The 22,349-nt window shown below is 51.0% G+C and overlaps 1 protein-coding gene across 1 annotated transcript in view; it reads left to right on the top strand.

Annotated features, from left to right (window-relative positions):
• LOC146816462 (ATP-binding cassette sub-family C member 10-like) overlaps positions 1-22,349 on the top strand; it is a 699,272-nt gene that overhangs the window by 29,927 nt on the left and 646,996 nt on the right. The window lies entirely within an intron of this gene.

Below are 22,349 nucleotides of genomic sequence, written 5' to 3'. Positions count from 1 at the left end.
AAGACTTGACAGATATTCCATTATCAGACCCAGACCTGACATTATATGTAGATGGTTCATGCATGAGAACAAATGCAGGAGAATTAGTGGCCGCTTATGCAGTCACAACAGACACTGAAATTATTGAAACAAATTGTATCGATACCTTGTCAGCTCAAGCAGCAGAGCTCATCGCTCTGACACAAGCCTGTATTCAAGCCAAAAATAAGAAAGTCAACATATACACAGATTCACGTTATGCATTCGGAGTCGTCCATGACTTCGGCGTACTGTGGCGAGAGAGAGGTTATTTAACTTCTCACGGTGCCCACATCCAGCACGGTCCCCTTATTCAAGCTCTGTTAGATGCAATACATCTGCCTACTTCAATATCTATCATGAAGTGTAAAGCCCATACAAAAGTAACTGACATTATTTCTCAGGGTAATGACCTAGCTGACAGAACAGCTAAACAGACTGCTCAGAATCAGACTCGTCCAATTGACACGACAAAGACAATAGTTCCGACACCAACACACTGCATGACAGTTAAGGATCCCGCCCTTGATGTAATTGACATACAGACACATGCTACACCAGAAGAAATAAAGAGATGGACTGAATTAGGAGGGATCCAAACGGATCAAGGATGGATGACGAAGGGAAAATCTATATGGTTTCTCCCCGACTCAATGGTTCAGGTCATCATTAACACAATACATAGTCCAGCGCACCTAGGAGAGAAAGCTATGCTAGACAGTATTCAACACATTTGGTTTAATAAACACTTACGAGCAGCGGCTAAACAGAAAGTACGTACCTGTATGATTTGTTGTCAGTTCAGTCCAGGAAAAAGCGTACCTGTAGACCAGGGTGGATTTCAACCCCCCGATCACCCTTTTGAAGTCCTCCAGATGGATTATATTCAGATGGAACGTTGTCGAGGATTCAAATATGTCCTCGTAGTTGTATGCGCTCTTTCCCGGTGGACAGAGGCGTATCCCGTCTCAGATTACACTGCCCCGACTACTGCCAAACAGTTAGTTCGAGAATTCTTCCCACGGTATGGTTTGCCCCGTATCGTGTACTCAGATAACGGCCAACCGTTCTCATCCGAGCTCATGAAACATGTTTCACTTCTGTTAGGCTACCAATGGAAATTCCACTGTGTCCGACATCCCGAGGCAGCAGGTCTCGTGGAACGACATAATCAAACTCTGAAAATTAGACTGTCAAAAATATGTAGAGAAAAAGGTGTCGACTGGATAGTAGCTTTACCAGTTGCGCTCTTTTACATGAGAATGGTAGCACACTCTCGAACAGGGCTATCCCCGTATGAGGTGATCTTCAGTAGACCACCAAATATGTGGGGGACGCCTATACCTCGTAAAATAACTGATGTTGATTGTAATATGCTGACAGATTACCTGGCTTCCTTGATGTCTGCACTACAATCTTGTCGTTCACAGGTAGCTGCAGCTTTTCCCGACAACACTGAGGTGAAGCCCCACGACGTGGTTCCGGGGGACCTCGTGTTTGTGAGGAATTTTGACAGGAGGAGCCAGCTGGAGCCTCGGTGCCGGTCGCCGAAGCTCGTCATTTTGACCACAAGGACAGCCGTGAAGATTGAGGGACGTAAAGGGTGGTTGCACTCGAGCCACATCAAAAAATTTTATGGACTACCGTCCGACGTGAACCCTCAGCCCTGCATTCCCTCACAGACTGATTCAAAACTACCCCTGGTTGAACAAACCAAGAGTGAAAACTATAAACTGAAACTAAGGTCTAGCAAGTCAGACAATTTGATTGTTTAAGTCCTCTCCAAGGTGAATCGGTTGAATTTGTCTCTGACATGTATCCTCTAGACCGAAGTAGAGAGAAAAATGGACAGAAACGGCTCAGGACACATGCGTACTGTAAATCACTTCGTAGTCACTGCATAGTGACATTGTTAATTATGTTTTTTCTAAGTCTTCTGATTATTATCTCCGGTATATTATTACACATGTATTACCCTATCTCCAAGCGTGCTTCCAATGCTACTACCGAACACTCCTTTAGTGAATTACCCCCACATGAGTTGTCCTATAGATTTGCGCTGCGCAACAACACATTCATTAGTATGTTACATCATTCTCATCAGACCAGCAATGCTACAAATTGTTGGATATGTGGCCGACTCCCTCCCTATCAGAAATACAAGGGAGTTCTGCCCCTCTTTCCGTATCCATTCACACACAATGGCTCCTGTGGAGCATGGTTTAGTTTGATTAATTCCCTAGATTCAAATACAGTAGTTTACCAAGACAATTGGGTATGGGGAAACCTGAACCTAGTTTTACTTAAAGTCTGCTACCCTAAGAAGGAGGGACTTCCCAAAAGAACAGGAACTGATCTAGAAAATGAAGTATATGGATTAGGTAACTTTACACTTAATCTTATGATCCTGAACATTGAATCCGAAGCTACACCGATCTTGCCTGCTATGTCAGTATTTCCAGTTAGAGGCGAATTATGTGTAAGAAAGAATGGTTCAATACACATGGGCCATAGTAAATGTACCACTGTAATAGAATTCAGTGATAAAGGCGAGTCTACATTTAGAGTTTCTCGTCACTCCTACTTCATCTGTGGTCACACCGCATACATACGCCTACCCCTAGATTGGGATGGTACCTGTTACATTGCATTCCTTCTGCCACCTGTTTTCCTAGCCCCGCCTGATTATCATAGGAACACCCATTTAGTACACAATAGACAGCAGAGAGATCTCCCGATTGTCGACTACACTGAAACAGCATGGGAGAAATACACAGATTTCAATAAAGGTTTCTTTCCCTACATAGGTACAGTCACTAATAGTAAGCTGATACGTAGATTAACTAGAACCCTTGAAGCAGTAGTGAATGAAACTACTTCCGCCTTGGGCAACTTAACAGAGGAGCAGTCTGCGATGCGGATTGTTGTTCTCCAAAATCGTCTTGTCCTTGACGTCATTCTGGCCGATAGGGGCGGAGCTTGTAGGGTCATCGGATCAAGTTGCTGTGTTTTCATACCAGAAAACGCGCCGTCAGTATATAAAGCCATAACTCGACTTCATAAGATCGTAAGCCAGATACACCAGAATCCAGGCACCTGGACTTGGTCCGGTTGGTTCTGGAGCGTGTTGTCAGCCTGGGGATGGAGGATCCTATCCTTCCTAGGTATTGGCTTTCTCATACTATTCAGTTGCTGCTTGTGTCTACAATGTGGGCCAGCGATTTGTGGTCTATGTGCCACATCGTGTATCCCACCTTCAAATTTTCATTCGAGATCCCGGAAGAAGAAAGAAGAACAAATGATGCTATATGAACAGATTGATGGATTGATGAAGATGGATATTTCATGAGGGTCCGTAGGGGACAAGGAGGGAATGTGGAAATATGAATTTTTATGGTCAATTGTGTCCCCTATCTTAGACCCCAACGGCTCCATGTACATGCTATAAGTACATGTATGTTCCCTCCAGTTCCAGCTATAAAGATGCAAATACATGTGCGTCCAACGTCAACATGCCCTCTTTCAGATCCGCCATGAATGGGTCGAATATTCCATTCCTAAGTATGAAAGGCCACCGACTTTATATGGTCCACTTTTCTAGTTTTGTAGTTCAGGCGAGTAGGCCCTGAATTCTGCCATCAAGCCTTTTTCTGCTTCTGCCTCTGAAATGCTCCAGCTTGGACCTGCATCCGTGTCCATGAACTTTGTCTTACTCCCTGCGCGGCTAACGGTGCCTGACGCGGCCTGTTGCCTGCCAAAAAACTGTATTCAGCCTTCAAGTTATCTGCTCCGCTCCTCATCCAATGCATTCCTGTCTAGTAGTTTAGGTAAACATCCTTCCAGCTACCGAGCAAAGGGCCCGGCCTCGCTGTCTTTTTGCAAGTAATTCATAGCCCTATGGAAGATTCCTGCCCCCCTCGCATCGCATGTAGACACATAGACGCTTGTACACGCACTAACAGTCAGTATAGAATAGGATCTGTCCGAGAAGACCTTTCCTTACAGATAATATGGTTCCTTAAACACAAGATATTAGATATGATTTAGGACTAGGTTGTCCTGACACCCCAGACTTCTGTCTCCATATGTAGAGCTAAATGCCAATTCCCCTTCACCCTCTAGTTGCACGTCAATCACACGTCATGCGGCTGCGCGCGCATCTCTGCCAAATATTTCTGCTGACACTGCAGGATTCTCTTATGGATCCACCCACTTGTGACATCATTTTAAATGACGTTTCTAGTACACGCCTGTATTACGCCTATTTTTCATTACGTATGTGTATCCTTATCTGTATTATCAGCTGTTACGCCTCCTGCATCTGTCCTAATGCAATGCTTTTCATATAAATATTGTTACTTGTCAATAATGTATTGCTGATCCCTTCCTGAACCTTCGTGGTGATGGAATATGGTTGCCTAGTTCGAACTACAATTCCTTTGTAAGGAATAAAGCCCTTTTCAGAACCTCTAATACCACGGATTCTGCCTCTTATTTTGACTGAGTTATTCTTACTAGACTTTACCGCATAAAAAATAGTACAGGTAATTTAAATATTTACCACAATCCCACCGGCAGCGACCACTCTCACCACTCTGCGGACGACCCCGACCGACCTGGCCCCTCTGGTGTCCAACCACCTGCAGCACCTGCGTCAGGTACAACTGTGCCAACCACCACCCCCACTCCTGCCACATCCCAGGAGACACCCAGGATCCCTGCCCCAACACCACAATGCAGCCAGGCTCGCCAGGAGGGACACGGTGTCCCGGGCACCCAGGAGGAGGCAGGTGACAACGCCAATGCCACCCCTCAGGGGTCCCGGAGACCCCATGTGCCCACAAGTGCAGGCCAGGCGCAAGTGGGCAGGGGTGGTGGGAGTGGAGGACGGCGGAGGCGCGAGCCTGACCAGTTGGCTGGGGATCCGGTATTTTCCCATGTCCGTAACATCCTGGACTCATACCGGCAGGACACCACGGGCATGGCCCAGGTTGTGTCCGTCCTCGAGGGGATCAAGGCCCAGCAGGCCCAGCAACATGCGGAGCTAATTGCCTGTCTACTGGTACACCAACGGAGGATGGAGGACAGACAGGCTGAGCAAGTGACGGCATTCCAGGGGATTCACGCTACACTTCGTCGGATGGCCGACACCATGGCCGACCCTCCCTGTGCCAGAAGGCGGAGAACATCACCACCCACAGGGAGGGATCAGGAGGAGGAGGAGGAAACATCCGACGGAGCATCCCAGACGTCGTCACGGCCTGCTGGTGAGGTTCCCCGCAGGAGGCCGGGTCGTCCACGGAAAGGACCGTGAGGGTGGATGCTACATCACCATCTCCCAGGACACCTGGCCTGGCACCTGGCCCACTGGAGCAACAGCATCACAGCATCAAGAGACATTCTCTGCCACATGGCCCTGCTGGTCACTGGCTGACCAATGTTGACAAAGACTGTGGCATGGACTCTGAGGATTTCCAATGGCAAGGACACCAACTCCCCTACTGAACTTTGGATTCCCTAATCCCGGAAAGCCCCTCACTTTGTCCCCCCCCCCCCCCAATAATAAATCACACTATGAAGAGTAGATGCCTGCTGGTAGCATTATTACCTAACATGTGTCTTGTAAAGTCTAAACATGCCTGAGTCATCTTTTCTCTTCAACCATCCACACCCTGGGGCCTGAGTCTGGCACAGGACACATGGGTCACAGTTTATTAGGCAAGACAGACATGGAGCACCATACACACCCGTGATGGGCACAACCAGCTGAGGGGGTGGCCGAACAACCGTGCTGACACACACATTGAGTACACCAACAGTCATGCGCAGAGGTCAGGGATCCAGTCCAGTGTCCTGGGTGGCACCCAGGTATGTGTAGACAGGTGGCATAACCATGTCCTGCAAGCTTGAGTCCGGTGGATGCAGAGAATGGGGGCCTGGCCAACGTTGGATGCATGGGGATGGCACATGTCACAATACCCACGCAGTCATGGACATCATGCCCAATACACAGTCTCAGCCCACACACACAGCTTGCATCTTGCGACTCGACACATTGACACATAGCCACAATCAGGGAATACCATGCCAGACATGCAGGATGCACCGTGCCAACACACCAGCATTGACTGAGAAGAGGCACCTTGGAGGCATAGGGACACCTTTATTAGTCATGTATTCGGGTTTGCAGAGGCAACTCGAAGTACAGATGAACACATCATGTGGAGTGACATGTGGGTCCAACACTGGCACCCCCCTTCTGCAGCACAAATGCGTGATAGCCATGGTACTGGCACACAAGCGTCGGCTAACAGCTAAATACCCACAGCTGCACACGGAGAGCCTGCCATACACCACAGATCCGCTGATGTGGAAGTCCCACACCATGTCAAGCCAATGCTAACCGTATGTGTCCGAGGGCAGTGTCACACACATTGATGCCATCATCACAATCCACTATCCCATCACTGATGACTGTCAACCAGGCAGACCATCTATTCAGGTGTACACAGCTGCATGTCGTGTCCCATGGGGATGCGACATGGCTGCAGAGGAACAAAACCCCGACAGGGGCAGTGTGCACACATCGTGAACAACTGCCACACCCAATACACCCCAGATGCATCCCTTACCCCATGGAGACTTCCAAACGTGTCCGTGCCTGTAACGCTGAGTCAGCCCACGATGTCATGTCCATGAGGAATAGCAGTGCCACAACAATGCAACCAGCAAACGGCATGCGCAGGTACCTGGGGAAGATAGACACACAAGAAGTCAGCCACAAAAAGCACAGCCACTTGCATGTGCATTTACTCGACACATGTATGGATGACAACATGCCAGGTCACAATTATGACTGGGGAAATACTACCATCACTGCCACCATCACTCCAGTGACACACCCACACACACCTCTGACCCACGTGCCATACATGCAGGTGGAGACACACATCACAACGCATGCCACACGGGGACCAATGCGTGCACACTCAGACACTGGTACTCACCACTAAGCAAAGAAGTCGCGTATGAGCCGAGTCCGGATGTCCTCTTGCGGCTCCACATCCTCCACATCACTAGCCCCATTGCCAAGCCCTTCGTCCTCCACGGGTGGATGGTCCTCGTCATGTTGATTCAGGATGAGTGGCACAGCTCTTTCAACTGCCATGTTGTGCAGCATGCAGCAGACCATGAAGATCTTGCAGACCTTCGCCGGGGCATAAGGGAGTGCACCGCCGGTCTTGTGGAGGCACCGGAATCGGCTCTTCAGCATGCCAAACGTCCTCTCTATCACTCGCCTTGTCCGGCCATGGGCGGTGTTATAGCGGAGCTGGGCCGGCGTGATGGGGTTGCGGAGAGGTGTCAGCAGCCAAGGCATGTTGGGATAGCCAGCGTCCCCTACATGGGAAGCACATGGACATTGTTAGAACTGGTGAAGCGGTCGTGCTGGTCGGCTATACAGAATACAGAACAGACAGACTGTACCCACCAACAACACATGCCCGTTCGTTGCGCAGCTGCATCATCATATCAGGCATCCCGCTACGCCTCATGATGTAGGCATCGTGTGCTGATCCTGGGAAACGAGCACAGACATGTGAAATCACCATATTGGACAGACACACCACAAGGGCATTGATGGAGTGGTAGTGCTTCCGATTGCGGTACGCCACCTCCCGTGCGTGTGGTGGTACCAAACCTACATGTGTCCCATCTATGGACCCAATGACATGGGGCATCCCTCCCAGGGCATAGAATCCACGCTTGACCTCAGTCATCTGTTCAGGGGTTGGGAACTTGATGAAGTCATCCAGGTGAATCAACATGGCCTCCAAGAAATCATGCAGCACACCGCTGAACATGCTCTGGGACATGCCACCAACATGAGCTATGGTATTTTGGAAGGTACCCGTGGCAAGAAAATGTAGGGCAGCCATTACCTTCAGCTGGGGTGTCAGTGCCGTAGGATACCTGTGCTGCGGTTGCAGGTGTGGTGCCAGTCTCGCCGTCAGCTCCAGGATCAACGGTTGGGTGAAGCGGTAGAGCCGGATCCTGTCATTCTCCTGCATGGCAGCCAAGTCTGGAATTCTTCGGGCAAGAGGCGGCGCTCTGCAGTAATTTGGAAGTGACAAGGAAGAGTGAGTGCACTACGACAACAACTCATGTCTACTGAGCACATGTAAATCTGGCAATACACACATGCTACATAGGGAGTGAGGTATGTGCTACATGCCCAGGACACGTATGGATGCAAGGTGACACTCCTTCCAAGACCCAGCTACACACGGAGATAGAGAACCTCCCCATGCCACGCCATGGGAATAGCTGTGTCCCAGTGCAAGTGAACAGCCCGACGGAAGACAGGAGTGACATACACCCACACATCAGCAGAAGTGGGATGCCGATTGCAGAGACTGGTTGCGGAACACCGGAGCCACAGGTCCCATGACATTACACTAGGCCTGCCCACACACCTTGCCATGAAGGTGCACATGTCATGACTCACCACACATTCCTTGTGAGGATGCTGACATGGCCTTGTCACGCTACTCCGTGTCCCATGCATACATGTGCACCTCACATCCGATAACACATGTGGCATGGTGTGCGGGACAGTGTGCAATGACAATCTACACACAGACACATGTTGGTTGCTGCAACGGCTGCAGCTTTTGAGGGTGCTACAACATCAACCTGATGGAAATCCCGGACACATGAATGACATAGTCACATTGTGCACTGTGGGTAGTGACAAGTCATGTGTCATGACCCCTGTACCGGGCATCATGGGACACTTCCGTGTGTTGGTGTCCGTGCCATGCCAGTGACGCTCACCCCAAGTGCGCAGTCCGACATGCACACATGTCAAAGGAGTCAAGGGCATGCCTGGCACACATTGCACCGTCACACAGTACACCTATACACATCTCATCATACATCTGGTGCCTTCTCCACTCAGGAGGCATGTTCCACATCACAGCCTGTCACACCTGTGCCACACACATGTAGTAATGCACAGACGATGCCTTGATGTCCATTCCTGGACAAGTATGTCCATCCATGGACAAGTATGTCCATCCATGGACAAGTATGTCCATCCATGGACAAGTATGTCCGCCCTATTCCTACCTGTGTGTCGCCTATCACCACTGTGATGTGTAAAAACCGCCGTACTGCTGCTAAGAGGGCCTGTGTATGTTCCCAAATCACTGTGGGAGTGCTGCCGTATGTGTACCCATCGTGATGGCGAGCGTACAGGCATTTGTACGGTCCGTACCACTACGAGTACGCATACGCGTGCAGACCCATAGTGATAGTGAGCGTAGATGCGTGTGTACGGTCCGTACCACTACGGGTACGCATACGCGTGCAGACCCATAGTGATAGTGAGCGTAGATGCGTGTGTACGGTCCGTACCACTACGGGTACGCATACGCGTGCAGACCCATAGTGATAGGGCCGTACACACGCATCTACGCTCACTATCACTATGGGTCTGCACGCGTATGCGTACCCGTAGTGGTACGGACCGTACACACGCATCTACGCTCACTATCACTATGGGTCAGCACGCGTATGCGTACTCGTAGTGGTACGGACCGTACACACGCATCTACGCTCACTATCACTATGGGTCTGCACGCGTATGCGTACCCGTAGTGGTACGGACCGTACACACGCATCTACGCTCACTATCACTATGGGTCAGCACGCGTATGCGTACCCGTAGTGGTACGGACCGTACACACGCATCTACGCTCACTATCACTATGGGTCTGCACGCGTATGCGTACCCGTAGTGGTACGGACCGTACACACGCATCTACGCTCACTATCACTATGGGTCTGCACGCGTATGCGTACTCGTAGTGATAGTGAGCGTACATGCGAGTGTACGGCCCGTACCACTACTTGTACGCATACGCGTGCAGACCCATAGTGATAGTGAACGTAGGCATGCATGTACGGGCCGTTGCCATGCATTTGGGGTGCCCTAGGGCCCCGAAACGCACCGTACCTGTGTGTGATGCTCCAAATTACATAGGGGACAAGTATTAAGGCCTACATGCATGCTGGTTGTCATGGAGACCAAGTTCAAATTTCGAAATTGTTCTGGAAGGTGCACAGCAGAAGTCAGTTGGAATTATTCTACTTTGTTGCAATGTGTTTGTGGGGCTGACATCATGCAGGAGAATGAAACCGATAGAGAACCCACAGACTGCTAGGTTTGAAGGGATTGGTGGAAACATAGGATGCAAATGTGAGTGACCAATCACTCTGTACTCCTGTGCATGAGACTGGGCAGAAGGGCACATATAAGGCAGCCAGGTCCCATGAGGGAGTACTTGCCTGCACATCTTTGCATTCGTCCACCCAGCTGCTGCTACTGATTCCCTGGAACCATGTCAAGGGCTGTGGAGAGGACACAGCCATTCACCCTGGAGGAGAACATGGCTCTGCTGGATGTGATCCTCCCACAGTACTCCATGCTGTATGGGCGACCAGGGTATCAGGTGAGTGCATAGGCCACTGCCACAGACTGTCCCTATGTTGTGACTGTGACTTCTGCCATTGTGTCCAGGTGTAACACACATGCCATGTACTGTCGGGGGGGTGCCAGGGGGGGGGTGCCTGATGTCTCCCAGCAGTGCCCTGAGACAGGAGGGGTGGGGGCCTATCACTCACAGCAGTGCCCTGAGACAGGAGGGGTGGGTGTGGAGTCCTCCCAGCAGTGCCCTGAGCCAGGAGGGGTGTGTGCAGAGTCCTCCCAGCAGTGCCCTGAGACAGGAGGGGTGGGTGTGGAGTCCTCCCAGCAGTGCCCTGAGCCAGGAGGGGTGTGTGCAGAGTCCTCCCAGCAGTGCCCTGAGACAGGAGGGGTGGGGGCCTATCACTCACAGCAGTGCCCTGAGCCAGGAGGGGTGTGTGCAGAGTCCTCCCAGCAGTGCCCTGAGACAGGAGGGGTGGGGGCCTATCACTCACAGCAGTGCCCTGAGACAGGAGGGGTGGGGGCCTATCACTCACAGCAGTGCCCTGAGACAGGAGGGGTGGGGGCCTATCACTCACAGCAGTGCCCTGAGACAGGAGGGGTGTGTGCAGAGTCCTCCCAGCAGTGCCCTGAGACAGGAGGGGTGGGGGCCTATCACTCACAGCAGTGCCCTGAGACAGGAGGGGTGGGGGCCTATCACTCACAGCAGTGCCCTGAGACAGGAGGGGTGGGGGCCTATCACTCACAGCAGTGCCCTGAGACAGGAGGGGTGGGGGCCTATCACTCACAGCAGTGCCCTGAGACAGGAGGGGTGGGGGCCTATCACTCACAGCAGTGCCCTGAGACAGGAGGGGTGTGTGCAGAGTCCTCCCAGCAGTGCCCTGAGACAGGAGGGGTGGGGGCCTATCACTCACAGCAGTGCCCTGAGACAGGAGGGGTGGGGGCCTATCACTCACAGCAGTGCCCTGAGACAGGAGGGGTGGGTGTGATGCACAGTGTGAGCCTTGATCATTGATTGTGACATTGCCATCATTCCACCTGTGTACCCACTGTGGCACGTACTGCTTTTTCCCTCACCAGGGGATGATGTCCCTATGACAAAGGTGCAATGCGTTGGCTGCATGACATGCCTTGTTGTAACCAGCTAATTTGTACCCATATGTCTCTCTGTGACATGTGGCTGGTGTATTGATGTGGTGTCACTTGTTCCTCCTCACAGGTAGGCGCCACTGCCAAGGAGCAGATCTGGCTGACCGCCGTCAGTGCCGTGAGGGGTGTGGATGGTCGGAGGCGGAGCCTGCCCCAGGTGAGGAAACGCTGGCAGGATATCCGGTGCTGGACGCGGAGGATTGCACGGCTCCTGCTGGGGGACTCACCTGAGAGCCACAAGAACCGCGGCCGCCGCCATCTGAGCCACCTCCACAGGCGTGTGCTGCCGGTGGTCTTTCCAGACCTGGAGAGGCGCTTACAGGCGATGCAGCAGCCGGAAGGGGGTAGGTACATGTGTGTTTGTTGTGTGTCACCGGCATTTGTAAGGGCACAGTAGCATGAATTCACTGGCAGGGTTTAAAGGTGCTGTGCAGATCCTGTTTGCCCCAGTATAGCGCTGCGCCCCTGCCACCCTTCCCCTCCTTGCAATGTGTTCCCTGGTCTGTGTGTAGTCACTCCTTCACAAGGTAATGTAGGCTGGCGCTTTGTCCACGAGAACAATGACTGTAGCATCATGTGTGGGGGTGGTGTGTAACAGGTTGTGGGACCTTGCCTGTGCACTGTCAAGTTCACTGCATGTGGGTTCCATGTCAGTTGGCACTGATGCTGACTCCAGACATGGGAGTTGGTCTCTCATGTGTTATGCCTTACAGCGCGCATGTCCTATGTAGTGGCCTGTGACATGATGTGCATGAGTGTGCGATACACATAGTGCAGGGATGGTGACGTGTGTTGCAGTCATTACCATTCAGTAGCATGTAGTTGCGTGCCCACTACTGTCCCCTGGGGCACCTTTTCCTCAGTGGTGTATGTGTCATCATAAACGTGGACAATCTCAGTGTCTACAGCGTAGGTTGTGCTCTGTGCCATTGTCCCCTGTCACCATGTATATAGACGTGCTATTTTGTACAGGTGTCCACTGTGCAGCCTGACCTGATTGTCCTTCTTCATACTCACAGTTGCCAGTGCCTGTGTGTCTTGTTATACTCATCTGAGGATGGGCACTGGTACCTCATTATTTGTACAGGCGCACCTTGGCTGTTTGGCGTCCAATCTTGCTTTTTGCCTGCCCCTGTGTGTATCACCCAGACTATGAGATGTTGGTGCCACCTGTGTCTCAACCATTTGCCTCGTGTAGGGTCTTGTTGGGGCGGGCAATGCCTATGTGTCAAATCCTGATTTCTACTTGCTGGGTCTGGGCAGTGTGTGATGTTTCTGGACACACACGCAATGTGCAGTGACCGAGTCATGTTGGGCATGTTTTCAGCATTACCTATGCAGCATGTGTCTCAAGTTCATGGATATGGTCCCTGGTCATCGGTATTTTCGCCAACGCTGTGTGGTGCAGATGCAGTGCTGGATTGTCCCCAGGGCCTGGGTGCTATGTCAGACTCCGTTTCCTGTGTTTAGCTATTGTCTCATGCTCTCCATGGTATTTCAGTGGCATGGTGGCTCAACCAACTTGTGTGTTTCATGCCCTACATCGGTACCTTGTTTAGTAGATGTTAGGGATCTTCCTTTTCAGGCTATGCAGTGTTACCTATGTCGATTGGACTCATGTGACTGATGTGTACAGCTGTCTGATTAATTTCTGTCTCTCCACCCTGCCCACAGCATCGTCGGGGGACACAGAGGGAGACATGGACACAGGCAAGGCGGAGGGACCGAGCACCAGTGCCAGCCGTGACATCGGGGCTGGCACATCGAGTGGGACAGAGGTGGAGGATAGTGCGGCCGAGGACCTGTCGACTGGCACGTCAGAATACGAAGCTGACAGGTCCGAGGAGGATGTCTCCGAGTGGGCGGTGGCTGCACCAGCAGCTGACAGCGGAACAACACCTCGCACCGCCCCCTCAGTTCCCACCAGCCGCCTCCCACTTGCTCGTGTCCCTTCCCAGCGTGCCCGGTCACAGCATGTCTCCTTCCTGCCAGGCACCGCACCCCCTGCCCCTGTCTCCACTGCTGCCGCCAATGCAGAGTTTGTGGACATCCAGCGGCAACTGCAGGTTGGTCAGGCTGCGATCCTTAATGTCCTCCATGCCCACGGCAAAACCCTCACCAACATCGAGGCTTTCTTGGAGGGCATTCATTCATCGCAGGCTGACCAACGCAACTTGCTGAGGTCCATAGACTCCACACTGACTGCAGCAGTGGGTCTCCTGCAGCGCGACCTCCCCCCACCTACCCCTGCCCCATCCACACTTCCCACTCCCATGCCTGTCCCACGTACACCCAGACGTCGGCATGCACCCACATCAACGGACACGGGCACCACACCAGCAGGGAAGGTCCACCGCACTCCTCCTGACACGCACACACAGGGTGAGGTAGGCACACCCACTGGGTCGGGGGGCAAACGTGTGACACGCAGCCATAGTGGGAGTCCGCATTCCACCCAGTCCACTCCCTCCAAATCCCCTCCCCTCAGCTCTCCTGGCCACATCTCCCCCAAGGACTCCTTCATGGCCGCTCTGTCCCTGAGCCCCACAGTTACACCACCACGCAAGCGGTCAAGGAGGTCCCCGGTCAGGGTGGTTGAGTCTCCCCCCCTGTCTCCACCCTCCCCCGGTGGCGCTGCGACCCATCCCTCTGACCCCCCCCCCCCTCCTTGGGGCCTGAGGTCCCTTCGGGTGCAGGGGACTCCCTGGAGGAACTTGCAAAGGTGTGTAGTGCCATCCTGGCCTCCGCCTTTGGCACTGACCCACCCCCTGTGGTGGGGTCCTCCATCCCTGCACCCACAACGCCACCCCTCTGCCCTGATGTCCCTGCGGTGCCTGTTGCTTCCCCCCCCCCCTGATGCCCTCACCAGTGTGGAAGACGATGCCATTTGACTGTGCAGGCAAGGTAGGGGACACGCATCCCACTGTGTCCCCCATCCAGCTGAGAATCATTGACTGCCCTATGGGCTTTGTGAATATTGAACTGCCTGCGATCCACGGACATTGTGCTCATGCTGAATAAAGCTTAATTTTGTTTTCATTATCACACTACTGCTATGCTGGTATTGGTGTTGGTGGGGCTGCTACATGGTTTTGGGTGGTGTGTAAGGGTTTGGGTGTGTGGGATATGTAGTAGTGTACTGCTCATTGGTGGGACCCTGGGATCTGTGTGCCATCACAAGGTGTTGGCTAACTTTCTTTGTTCATGTAAGCAGTTACTGCATGGTGCACTTGTCCCAGGGTGTATTCCTTCCTCTGTGTACCCAGCTTTCTTCCCTGCAGGGTGTTCCCAATGTTTAGCGCAGAGCTGTGTCTACATGAGCTGTGTGTGTGACGGAGCCCTTCTACTTTGGCCATGCATGCAGGGCCATGTCTCCACCTGCAACAATCGTGGCATCCTTGGTGATCACTGTACTTGTGTGTGGAGTCTGTTGACATGAGTTCATGGGGACATGTTCCCTTGTAGCCAGTATGCATGTGGATAATTCTGGCCTCACACACATGTGTTACACCCCTCCTGTCTCAGGGCACTGCTGGGAGTGATAGGCACCCACCCCTCCTGTCTCAGGGCACTGCTGGGAGGACTCTGCACACACCCCTCCTGTCTCAGGGCACTGCTGGGAGGACTCCACACCCACCCCTCCTGTCTCAGGGCACTGCTGGGAGGACTCCACACCCACCCCTCCTGTCTCAGGGCACTGCTGGGAGTGATAGGCACCCACCCCTCCTGTCTCAGGGCACTGCTGTTAGTGATAGGCACCCACCCCTCCTGTCTCAGGGCACTGCTGGGAGGACTCTGCACACACCCCTCCTGGCTCAGGGCACTGCTGTTAGTGATAGGCACCCACCCCTCCTGTCTCAGGGCACTGCTGGGAGGACTCTGCACACACCCCTCCTGTCTCAGGGCACTGCTGGGAGTGATAGGCACCCACCCCTCCTGTCTCAGGGCACTGCTGTTAGTGATAGGCACCCACCCCTCCTGTCTCAGGGCACTGCTGGGAGTGATAGGCACCCACCCCTCCTGTCTCAGGGCACTGCTGGGAGGACTCTGCACACACCCCTCCTGTCTCAGGGCACTGCTGGGAGGACTCCACACCCACCCCTCCTGTCTCAGGGCACTGCTGGGAGGACTCCACACCCACCCCTCCTGTCTCAGGGCACTGCTGGGAGTGATAGGCACCCACCCCTCCTGTCTCAGGGCACTGCTGGGAGTGATAGGCACCCACCCCTCCTGTCTCAGGGCACTGCTGGGAGGACTCTGCACACACCCCTCCTGTCTCAGGGCACTGCTGGGAGGACTCCACACCCACCCATCCTGTCTCAGGGCACTGCTGGGAGGACTCCACACCCACCCCTCCTGTCTCAGGGCACTGCTGGGAGGACTCTGCACACACCCCTCCTGGCTCAGGGCACTGCTGTTAGTGATAGGCACCCACCCCTCCTGTCTCAGGGCACTGCTGGGAGGACTCTGCACACACCCCTCCTGGTTCAGGGCACTGCTGTTAGTGATAGGCACCCACCCCTCCTGTCTCAGGGCACTGCTGGGAGGACTCTGCACACACCCCTCCTGGCTCAGGGCACTGCTGTTAGTGATAGGCACCCACCCCTCCTGTCTCAGGGCACTGCTGGGAGGACTCTGCACACACCCCTCCTGGCTCAGGGCACTGCTGTTAGTGATAGGCACCCACCCCTCCTGTCTCAGGGCACTGCTGGGAGGACTCTGCACACACCCCTCCTGTCTCAGGGCACTGCTGGGAGGACTCCACACCCACCCCTCCTGTCTCAGGGCACTGCTGGGTGGACTCTGCACACACACCTCCGATTTCAGGATATGTACGCTTGGAACATACACGGTGGGGGTACGCTCAATGCATTCGAGGTGAGGGTACGAGTCTACTTACACTGGTGTGGTGGGGGTACGCTCCATGCATACGCGGGTGAGGGTACGGGTCGTACTTACACTGTTGGGGTGTGGGGTACGCTCCTTGCATACGCGGGTGAGGGTACGGGTCGTACTTACACTGTTGGGCTGGGGGGTACGCTCCTTGCATACGCGGGTGGGGGTACGGGTCGTACTTACACTGTTGGGGTGGGGGTACGCTCCATGCATACGCGGGTGGGGGTACGGGTCGTACTTACACTGTTGGGCTGGGGGGTACGCTCCATGCATACGCGGGTGGGGGTACGGGTCGTACTTACACTGTTGGGCTGGGGGGTACGCTCCATGCATACGCGGGTGGGGGTACGGGTCGTACTTACACTGTTGGGCTGGGGGGTACGCTCCATGCATACGCGGGTGGGGGTACGGGTCGTACTTACACTGTCTGGTTGTGTTGCCGGTTCGCGTGGTGACGGACTTCCGTTGTGACGGTCGCTGGCTTATCAGGACACGCCCCCACCCCCTCGTGGTGACCAGGGCATGGGAGTCAGGTATGTCCAGGCCATGTGTGGTGTGTGACTTATGTGGTTGTTTTGTGGCCTGCCCTGGTCCTGCCACCCCCACCCCACCCCACTTTCCCCCCTCCCTTAGTTATTCTGACCTTCTGCGGCATCTGCGTCGTAACCTGTAGAGGAGGTGGACTGCTATGAGGGCAGGGATGACTCGTAGGTTCGGGTCCATGTCTGTCCGTCGCGTACTGGTACTCCTTGATCGCGTCGTCCTGTCGCGTACGGGTCCTCCTTGATCGCGTCGTCCTGTCGCGTACGGGTCCTCCTTGGTCGCGTGGTCCTGTGTGTCCGTCGCGTACTGGTCCTCCTTGTTCGCGTCGTCGTCTGTCCGTCGCGTACTGGTGGTCCTTGTTCGCGTCGTCCTGATTTCCCGGCAGTTTTTGGCTGCCGCAAAATATTCACCGTGCGGGGTGACGTCGGTGCGAATCGTGATTCCTGGGTCGTGAATGGCTGGCTGCGAGCGTCCCGACGTCAGGTCGGCGCTTTTCCGGATCGCATTGGTAGGTTTTTTTTGGTCGGTCGGGCTTTTTTACGATTCGTACGGTACTGGTGTACCCGTGCGAATCGTAATTCCTTGTTTGTAAAAATTGACGACCGGGTACGCGTCGGACGGAGATTATGCTCCGTCCGACGGTTCGTACCCGGTTTTTGCCGGATCGTGATCGGCACCGAAGTTTTTAAAATCACAGTAGGCAGAGTAGCAAATTAAAAAGTCTCGATGACATGCGTCAGTAGCGAGCGTAGAGGAGGCACACCTACCCCTTAGACTCCCAGCCCGAGGAGCGCGCATGGAAATAGCCTCTAGTGCGAGAGAACTAGACCACCAACTCTACAAGATGGCGGTTCCTATCGGCACCAGGGAAAAACCGGGAGGTATGCCAGTGTGCAAAAAACAAATATGTATACAAATTTTATGGTGTGGGTATGCAGACTTCGTTTTTAAAATCACAGTAGGCAGAGTAGCAAATTAAAAAGTCTCGATGACATGCAGCAGTAGCGAGCGTAGAGGAGGCACACCTACCCCTTAGACTCCCAGCCCCGAGGAGCGGTAAAAATTAGTATTCCCACTCCAGTAAATACAATAGTAGGGAAAGTGTTGGATAGCGGAGGGGAATCATTTACTATTCCCACTCCAATGAGTGCAACAGTAGGGAAAGTGTTGGATAGCGGAGGGGTAACAATTACTATTCCCACTCCTGTGAGTGCAACAGTAGGGAAAATGTTGGATAGCGGAGGGGTAAAAATACTATTCCCACTCCAGCAAGTGCACCAGTAGGGAAAGTGTTGGATAGCAGAGAGGTAAAATTTACTATTCCCACTTCAGCGAATGCAACAGTAGGGAAAGTGTTGGATAGCAGATAGGTAAAAAATACTATTCTCAACCAGGAAATGCATCAGTGGGGAAAGTGTTGGCTAGCGAAGGATAAAAATGTACTATTCCAACTCCAGCAAGTGCAACAGTAGGGAAAGTGTTGGATAGCGGAGAGGTAAAAATTAGTATTCCCACTCCAGTGAATACAATAGTAGGGAAAGTGTTGGATAGCAGAGGGAAATAATTTACTATTCCCAATCCAATGAGTGCAACAGTAGGGAAAGGGTTGGATAGCGGAGGGGTAAACATTACTATTCCCACTCCAGCGAGTGCAACAGTAGGAAAATAGTTGGATAGCGGAGGGGTAAAAATTACTATTCCCACTCCGAGTGCAACAATAGGGAATATGTTGGATAGCGGAGGAGTAAAAACGACTATTCCCACTCCAGCTAGTGCAACAGTAGGGAAAGTGTTGGATAGCGTAGGGGATACAATTACTATTCCCACTCCAGCGAATGCAACAGTAGGGAAAGTGCTGGATAGCGGATAGGTAAAAAATACTATTACCACTCCAGGAAATGCAACAGAAGGGAAAGTGTTGGATAGCGGAGGGGATAAAATTTACTATTCCCACTCAAACGAGTGCAACAGTTAGGGAAAGTGTTAGATAGCGGAGGGGTATAAACTACTATTCCCACTCCTGCGAATGTAGCAGTAGGGAAAGTGCTGGATAGCAGAGGGGTAAAAATCGCTATTCCCACTGAAACAAAATTACATTTAAAAAATATCAACGACAATATAAAAGATAATAAAAATTCAAAAAACAAAACATATATAGAAATATAAAAAAATTACAAAACATAAAACAATACAATGTTAAAAAAATATAAAAATCACATACCAAGATTATTGTTTTAAATGTAAAACATAATTTGCAAACAAATATTTTGTAATAACAATTAATTATAATAAAAAACATTATTTATTACATAAATATATTATTTTTTACCTACCCTATATCTTCACACAATTTACAACACACATCTAAATTTAAAAAAATGTCCTCCGTAATTAACACAATTATCAATTAAACAAATATCATTAATATAAAAAAAACCATTAAAACAGATAAAAAATATTATACTAGCCAAACGTAAATCCTGTATAACCAAAATCCACAAACAAAATAAAAAATAAACAATTACCAAAAATATTGATCAAGTAATAAATGAATATTAATGATCAGGTAATGATTAATTAATTTAAACTAAATTACTTTCCACCCTCTACCCCAATAAACACCACAACACACACCTAAAAATATTTACACAATTTCCATAAATAATTTTACATTAATAAATTAATATCAATTAACCACAAATCATTAATTAATTTACAAAAATTTACTTCCAACCATTTATCACTATAAACCCCACAACTCGCACATCAAACTAATTACACAATTGTCACATTTAAATTGTAATTACTTAATTGGCATTAATTAACAAATAATTAATTATAGGTGTGGCGGTCCCGCCGTATGCATTAGGATGCCCTGGCCACACTGGTGGGCGCATCGGGCATTCCTAACATTGCGGCGGGTGGTGCTGTCATCAGCACCCGCCGCAATTTCAGAAATGCATGTCGTGCATTTGCATGCACAATGTGGCAGGCACCGCGCGGTGCCTGCCACCTTGTGCTTACAAATGCAGGGGGGTACCATTGGTACCCCCCATGTGCACCCCCCAACACCCTGGGTGCCCGCATCGGGCCCCCAAAACCAAAGACTGCATGCCTTTCCATTTGCGGCAATGCCGCCATGGAAAGGCTGATCTCTGCCAACATCCTAATATGGATGGCGGTGTCTTGCAGACCCTGCCACTATATTAAACATGTGTTCCTCCCGTTCGACGAGTCGACTGGCGGAAAAGTGTCGGACAGTCTTTCCGTCCGCCGCGGACACCCCAGCCATCCTAATATGGCGGGGGGTCTTTCTGGTGTGGATGGCGGGCTGTTCGCCCCCGCCGGGCCGGCGATGGCTACTGCTGGCCCGGAGGGGGTGAACCGCCTGCCATACTTATGAGCCCCTAAATTACTTCCCACCCTATTCCTCTATAAGCACACAACCTGCTCCTAAAAAAATGACACAATTAACATATTAAACAAATAATTAATTAATAAAAATTAACAGTCAATTATTAATTAATTCATAATAAATTAATTCCCACAATTAACACTATAAAATCTAAATTAAATAAATACTAATAAATAAAAATTAATATGTGATTTATTATAATTAAATTACTTCTCACCCCATTCCCCTATAAACCCACAACCCGCTACGGAACTAAACCGCAAAATTAATTTAAAATAAAATGAATAACTACTAAAATGTTAACATATATATTAAAAAACAAAAGCAATACTTTGACAAAAAAATAGAGCACATACATTTAAAATACATACCAAAATACATAACTAATAAAAAAAATGATATTTCTAACAATTGTATTTTTGCAAACGATATTAATGACTTCGATATTTTAAAAAAACAATATTTCTTACCTTAAACTCGATATTCTTGACCATGATATTCTTGCTGTCGATATTTCTGTGTCTCGATATTTTAGAGTCGATATTAGTGGAAGTCGACATTTCCAACTCGATATTCTGACTCTATAGCCCCACATATTCAGGAATTGTGGTTTAAGGTGAGCAATACCCTACTCTCCTTTATGTGATCTTCTTTACCATTATTCATCCCATTTTGTATTTACAGCAAACTGGGGCCACATATGCAACAAAATGTCAACTCTCTCAACATGTTATACTTGCCTTTCTCATGGTCAACCGGCAGATTATATTACAGTGGCTGGTCCATCTGCAAGGCATATGTATGCTGTACAGCGATGCTGCTTCTGTAAGCCCATGCTTTGGAATATGTGATTTACTAGAGATCTGACACAAATGTCAACATCGGGAGTCAGTTGTGAGACTTTGAGGCTGATTAGGATGGCGCACCACCCTAGTGGTGCTGGGACCAGCAGCCAGTGGTGCGGCAGTCCCGCACCGGCAATTAGGATGCTATTACCAGCATTATCATGCACAAGGTGACAGGCACCGCGCGGTGACTGCCACCTTGTCCATGACAATGTAGGGGGGTACCATGTGCACTCCCCACCCCCCCAATACCCTGGGGGCCCGCAACAGGCCCCCGAAAGCAAAATCCGCCTGGCTTTCCATGGCGGGGTCTCCGCTATGGAAAGCCCTGAACCGCTGCCCATGCTAATATGGATGGCGGTGTCTAGCAGACACCGCCACCATATCCAGCCCCCTTTCCGCCCGGTCGACTGGTCGACCGGCAGAAAACCGAATGGGTGGCGGGCGGAGGGAAATGTCGGGCGGATCGCCACCGCCATGCTGGCGGTGGCGATCCGCCCGACATCATTATCAGCCCCTTAGTGTGTACCTGATATACATCCTCTATTTTTGCTGATTGCGAGTGAGTCTCTTTAGAAAATAATTTGAATTACAAGAAAAGCTGCTAAAAGCTCCAAACTAATATTTCAGTCTCCTTTTATTTACTCCCTAAACAAACGGTACTAAACACTTGAATTCTATTGGGTCCAACTTGTATTATCTGGGATATACTTTGCCTCTGTATTCTATGCCTTGTGACATTTGCCGTCATTTTTCCTTGGTATTATTCTTTGTTTCACTACACTTGCATTAAACTAACAAAAACATATGAGAGAGAAAAAAAAGTTGGCATCCGCTACTGGACAAAGGCTTCAAGGTTTCCCACCACAGGCCAGTGAGTCTGAGCCTCGGTTTTATTCTCTTTAATCAGTGAGCCTTTAGCTGGTTCATTACTGTTTACTGTGAGAGACTGGGATCACCCAGTGCGTCTGGTGGACATTAGCCATGTCTAGAAATA

The sequence above is a fragment of the Triturus cristatus genome, chromosome 6 (assembly GCF_964204655.1).
Source record: "Triturus cristatus chromosome 6, aTriCri1.1, whole genome shotgun sequence".
NCBI classification, from domain to species: Eukaryota; Metazoa; Chordata; class Amphibia; order Caudata; family Salamandridae; genus Triturus; species Triturus cristatus.
This window is presented reverse-complemented; position numbering and strand designations above follow the sequence as displayed.